Source organism: Chiloscyllium plagiosum, chromosome 12, assembly GCF_004010195.1.
Source record: "Chiloscyllium plagiosum isolate BGI_BamShark_2017 chromosome 12, ASM401019v2, whole genome shotgun sequence".
Lineage (NCBI taxonomy): Eukaryota > Metazoa > Chordata > Chondrichthyes > Orectolobiformes > Hemiscylliidae > Chiloscyllium > Chiloscyllium plagiosum.
In genome coordinates, this window is record NC_057721.1 from 87,255,377 (window position 1) to 87,261,960 (window position 6,584).

Sequence of the window (6,584 nt, forward strand, 5' to 3'; positions counted from 1 at the left end):
AAGGGGGAGAAGAGGTTGGGGGGCATTGTATTGATGGGGTGAGAGAGGCGGGAGAGACTGTGTCAAGGGGTAAGAGGTGGGGCAGTGTTTTTGTAGTGGGAGGTGGTGAGAGCAAATGTGTAAAAGTGTCGCAAGCAATAGTGAGAGTGGTACAGGAAATCTTTCTGCTGGTTAAAGTCACAGAGGAAGATGTTTGTGTTTATCTCAGCTCCAGGATGGCTCTCCAGGAGTTCCCCAGGGTCGTGTCCTGGTGTCCAACCATCTTCAGCTGCTCCATCAATGATCTTCCCTCCATCATAAAGTCAGAAGTGGGTATATTTGCCGACGATTGTAAATTGTTCAGCACTGTTCACGACTCCTCAGACATCAATGCAGTCCCTGTCAATGGACAGTGGGTAAACCAAAAGACACATTAAACTGATGACTCCAATCCAAGAAACCATGGTGATAGTGAACCCTGTCCAATCCGAAAATTGTCCAAACTGTTCCATATCTTCCCCTTTTCCACATTGTCCTTCGGCATAAACATGTATTCCCAGCAAATTAATGTTTCCTCATGGACAATTCCCCCATTGCAGGAATGAGCTCATGAACACTTCTCTCTCTCCAGGCATGCATGTCTGTTATTTGGTAAAAAGATCAAAACTGCACTCAATACTTCAGGTGAGGTTCTTTAATGTTTGTTAATTCACAAGATGTGGAGCCTCCTGACTGGACCAGTTTTTGTTGCCCATCAGTAACTGGCCTTGAGAAGACCTCACCAAATCTCTACGTAAGTACAGAGAAAGATCTTTGCTCCTGTACTCCAAACTTTAGTAATAAAAGGCTAACATATCATTTCCTGATTTGGAGATGCTGGAGTTGGACTGGGGTGTACAAAGTTAAAAATCACACAACATCAGATTACAGTCCAACAGGTTTATTACGAAGCACTAGCTTTTAGAGCGCTGAAATTATATATTGAAAAAGACCTGGATTGCCTGTTAAGTCTCTCATCTTTTAGAATGACCATGTTGGTTTCAGTTCTTTCATATGTAAATTGCAAAACTTTTTTTTAAAAAAGTTACTTTCTTAAGTGAACTTTAACAATTGGTGTCATGTCGGCCCAGATAATGTACTGAAGGTGCGAGCTGCCCTATGTGAGACTGTCTGTGCCACAATGGGTCAGACTGATTCTAAATCTAAAAAGACAGATTTACAGAATCTTACATGGATTCATGCATTTTTTTGAGCAAAGTAAAATGTAATTCTGCAAGTACAAATTCACCCCACAAACTTGTATGTGTATGTGTGTCGAGGGGGGTTACAACTGTATGTGAGAGAGAGTGTGTATGTGTTGAGTGTAAAGGAGTATACGTCTGTGAGAGGGTGTGTGTGGGAGTGTGTGTGTCAGTGTATGAGAGAGGATCTGCATGAATGTGTTTGTCTGTCGGAGTGTGTGTGAGTGCCTGGGTGTGTGTATACTGCAATGGGGTCACCTGTAGTGTGACATGAACCCATCCCCATGGGTATTGAACTTGGCTATCAGCCTCTGCTCCACCACTTTTCATTGTTGCCTGTCCCAAAGTCCACCTTGGACTGTCACCCAATGGCCCAAGGTTGAATGTCCTGGACCGCTGAAGTGTTCCCTGACTGGGAGGAAACACTCCTGTCTGGTGATTTTTGTGCTGTGCCCATTCATCCGTTGCCGTAGCCTCTGCTCGGTCTCACCAATGTACCATGCCTCAGGGCATTCTTGCCTGCAACATATGAGATAGATAACGTTGGCTGAGTCACATGAGTACCTGCCACGTACATGGTGGGAGGTGTCCCCAGGTGTAATGGTGGTATCTACGTTGACATTCTGACATGTCTTGCAGCATCTACCGTGACAAGGTTGTAGGGTATTATCCTGAAGGTCGGGCAGTTTGCTACAAACAATGATCTCTTTGAGGTTTGGTGATTGTTTAAAGGCAAACAGTGGAGTTGTGGGGAAGGTCTTGGTGAGGTGCTCATCCTCATTAATAATGTGTTGCAGGCTGCAAAGAACATGGTGTAGTTTTTCGGCTCCTGGGAAATACAGGACAACGAAGAGTACCCTGTCAGTTGCAGCACGTGTCTGTCTCCTGAGGAGTCATTATGGTTCCTCGCTGTGGCACATCGGAACTGGCAGTCGATGAGTTGAGCATCGAACGGCGTACTCAGTTTGATGCTCAACTCATCGACCACCAGTTCCGATGTGCCACAGCAAAGAACTGTAATGACCTCCTCAGGAGACAGACACGAGCTGCAACTGACAGGTACCCTTTGTTGTCCTGTACTTCGCAGGAGCTGAAAAACTATGCCATGTTCTTCGCGGCCTGCAGCACATTATTAATGAGGATGAGCACCTCACCAAGACCTTCCCCACACCTCCACTTCTCACCTTTAAACAACTGCCAAATCTCAAACAGATCATTGTTCGTAGCAAACTGCCCAGCTTTCAGGACAATTAGATTACATTCTCTACAGTGTGGAAACAAGCCCATCGGCCCAACAAGTCCACACCGACCCTCTGAAGAGTAATCCACCCAGACCCATTTCCCTCTGACTAATGCACCCAACACCATGGGCAATTTAGCATGGCCAATTCACCTGACCTGCACATCTTTGGACTGTGGGAGAAAACCAGAGCACCCGGAGGAAACCCACGCTGACACAGGGAGAATGTGCAAACTCCACACAGACAGTCACCCAAGGCTGGAATCGAACCTGGGACCCTGGTGCTGTGAGTGCGCAGTGCTAACCACTGAGCCACTGTGCCACCCATTGAGCCACCGTGCCGCCCATACAACCTTGTCACGGTAGGCACTGCAAGACGTGTCAGAGTGTCAACATGGATACCACCACTATGCATGGTGATACCTCTCACCATGTATATGGCAGGTACTCATGTGACTCAGCCAACGTTGTCTATCTCATACCCTGAAGACAAGGATGCCCTGAGGCATGGTACATTGGCGAGACCAAACAGAGGCTACAGCAATGGATGGATGGATACCGCACAACAATCAATAGACAGGAGTGTTCCCTCCCAGTCAGAGAACACTTTAGCCGTCTGGGACATTTGACCTCGGACCTTCAGGTGACCGTCCTCCAAGGCGGACTTCGGGACAGGCAACAACGAAAAATAGCCGAACAGAGGTCGATAGCCAAGTTTGGTATCCATGGGGATGGCCTCAACCGTGACTTTGGGTTCATGTCACACTACAGGTGACCCCATTGCACTATACACACACAAACAGATGGACACACACACCTACACAAACACACACTCTCCTACAGACACACATACTCACACAGACCCTCTCTTGTACGCTCACACATACACTCCCACACACCCTCTCACAGACTTATACCCCTTTACACTCACACATATACTTCTCTCACACTCACACTCTCACACATACATGCACTCTGTCACAGACACTCATAAGCCCCCCCAACACACACACACATACACATACAAGTTTGTGGGGTGAATTTGTACTTGCAGAATTACATTTTACTTGGCTCAAAAACTGCATTAATCCATGTAAGATTCTGTAAATCTGCTTTTTAGATTAGAATCAGTCTGACCATTGTGGCACAGAGTCTCACACAGGGCAGCTTGCACCTTCAATACATTATCTGGACTGACATGACACCAATTTTTAAAGTTCACTTGAGAATGTAACTTTTAAAAAACGTTTTGCGATTTACATACGAAAGAACTGAAACTAACATGGTCTTTCTAAAAGATGAGAGACTTAACAAATAATCCAGGTCTTTTTCAATATATAATTTCAGTTACATCACACTGTAAACTTTTGCTATAAATTCTGTGTCTTACAATTTTATTCTCCACAACCACCTGATGAAGGAGCAGCACTTCAAAAGCTAGTGCTTCCAAATAAACCTGTTGGACTATAACCTGGTGTTGTGTGATTTTTAATATCATGTCCTCAGTAATTACACCGTATTCCTGCACATTCACTTTCAGTGACTCAAGAACATGGGCACCCAAGTCCCTTTGAAATTTAACACTTCCCCATTTCTCACCATTTCATAAATGTTCCCTATTTCTGCTTTTCCTGCCAAAGTGGATAACCTCACAGTTCCCTATATCATATTCCATCTGATGACTCTTTTATTTCCTCAATGACTTTACCTCTCTGATTGAAGATGCTTCATAAGGATTCATTCTCACATTTCCACTTAGTATCATTTGCAACTGCAGAAGTTTTGAGGGCTGGTTAGCTCAGTTGGCGAGACAGCTGGTTAACAATGCCAAGTGTGTATTCCATTTCCATTTTGGCTGAGGTTACCATAACCTTCTCCCCTTGCGTGATGTGGTGATCCTCGAGTTACTGGGTCAATTAACATCCTTGAGACTTTCCCGAACTGGTGGATAATGAATAGTCGCAATAGGATTATGATTAAATTATGATGTAGGCAACGCTTCTCCAGTAACTGTAAATGTAATTGTTTTGTAACCTCCACAGTTCTGTTGCTCTGGGTCTCATCCTATCATACTTTATGTTTGCACTGAGTGATACTGACTGTCAATCGTTCAGAGTTGGTCAGAGAACATCTATCGCTGTCAATGCAGATCTATCGAATCTGTCAATAGTGATGTTGTTCTTTACCGATGTCCACAAACTAACATTTTACTCCTGTTAATTAGTCTTAATAGTTAAAATAAAAATCAGACAACACCAGGTTATAGTCCAACAGGTTTAATTGGAAGTACTAGCTTTCAGAGCTCTGCTCTTTCATCAGGTAACTAGTGAGGCAGAATCATAAAACACAGAAATTATAGCAAGATCAGTGACATGCAATTAAAGTGATATACTGAACAAAGACTATAACCTGGTGTGTATGATTTTTAACTTTGTCCACCCCAGTCCAACACCAGCACTTCCAAATAAAGTCTTAATAGCGATTTGGCTGAAGGACAAAGCTGCTGATGGTCCAAATTAACATTTAATCCAGGGACAATCGAGTTTGAACAATTACCCTCAAGACAACATTCCAAGTGCATGGCATGTGTGCAAGGGGTCTCTAATCAACTGTTGGTTTGACCTACAGGATATCAGTAAGTGTTAATGCTCTTTGCAGTGACACTGAGCTGTAAATATTATCACATTGGTGTATAATTAATAGGTTAGAGCATTTTCCAGAGGAGAGGAGTGGATGGTTACAAGTGAGATATCTGGAATCGACACATGGCCAAAGTCTCTGCCTGATTTGTGACCTTCACCTGCTTCTGCTTTATTACAGCACAGGTTCCAAAGCAAAACAAGAATCACCTTCCCCCAGCCCCACCCCCACCCTCACCCTCAGTGTGTAATGAGAAAACACATTGAGCCCAAAAATGATTGGATCCGTTAGGACTATACTTGCTGGCGTTCAGAAGAATGAGGGAGATTTTCTAGAAACCTATAAAATTCTAACAGGTCGAGACAGGGTAAACACAGCAAGGCTGTTCCCAATTACCAGGAATTCCAGAACCAGGGAGTAATGGTCTCAGGTTATGGAGTAGGCTATTAGGCCACATGGATTGCAGTGGTTCAAGAAGGCAGTTCACCATCACCTTCTTGAGAGCAACTGGAGTCATGCAATAAATGCTGACCTACCAGTGACACCCAGGCCCCACGAGTGAAAACAAATTAGCACTGAGGTGAGGAGGAATGTCTTCACCCAGAGAGTGGGGAGCCTGTGAAACTCTCTGCCACAGAAAGTAGATGAGGCCAAAACAATGAATGTTTTCAAAAAGGAGCTAGGTATAGTTCTTGGGGCTAAAGGGGTTGAAGAGTATTGGGGGGAGGGGGGAAGTGGGAACATGTGACTGAGTACTGAGTTGGCTGATCAGTCATGAGCGCGTTTAATGATGCAGCAGGCTCAAATGACTCAATGGCCTACTCCTGCTCCAGTTTTCTATGTTTCTAAATCATTCATTTCTGAACACACAATTAACTTTGATTTACGAACATAACTCAGGGAATGACTGTGCCCAGATCACAAAGTCGCCCATTTCCTTTTGGTAAATTATCCCTCCTATTGAAACTCATGGCCAGAAGACACTCAAATACTCATCAAATTCTGTGAAGCTGCTGTTTGAGGAGTAGAGTATAGAGACATTGTGAATCATACAACACTGAATCATACCGCACTGAATTGTATAGCTCAAAATCGTATATCACTGAATCATAAAGCACAGAATGTGAATGAATTGATTAGAAAATATAGAAAGAACACACTGGGTACTTCCTTTATTTCAGGGTGGTGCAGTGCCACACCGCCCTGTGGCCCAACATTTCAACTCCCCCTCCCACTCTGCCGAGAACATGGTGGTTCACCTCCTTCACCGCCGCTCCCTCACCACCAGACGCCTGGAGGAAGAACGCCTCATCTTCTGCCTCGGAACACTTCAACCCCAGGGCATCAATGTGGACTTCAACAGTTTCTTCATTTCCCCTTCCCCCACCTCACCCCAGTTCCAAACTTCCAGCTCAGCACTGTCCCCATGACTGTCCTACCTGCCTATCTCCTTTTCCACCTATCCACTCCACCCTCTCCTCCCT

General features: G+C 44.6%; 2 long non-coding RNA genes across 2 annotated transcripts in view; one reads left to right on the top strand and one right to left on the bottom strand.

Annotated features, from left to right (window-relative positions):
• Positions 1-6,307, top strand: part of LOC122555460 — a 22,452-nt gene extending 16,145 nt beyond the window's left edge. Inside the window, exons 2-3 of the long non-coding RNA XR_006313281.1 lie at positions 209-308; positions 6,282-6,307. This is a non-coding gene — a long non-coding RNA (uncharacterized LOC122555460). The remainder of the gene's footprint in view (positions 1-208; positions 309-6,281) is intronic.
• Positions 308-6,584, bottom strand: part of LOC122555461 — a 7,503-nt gene continuing 1,226 nt past the window's right edge. Inside the window, exons 2-3 of the long non-coding RNA XR_006313282.1 lie at positions 4,169-4,401; positions 308-620 (exon numbers count right to left, since the gene is read on the bottom strand). This is a non-coding gene — a long non-coding RNA (uncharacterized LOC122555461). The remainder of the gene's footprint in view (positions 621-4,168; positions 4,402-6,584) is intronic.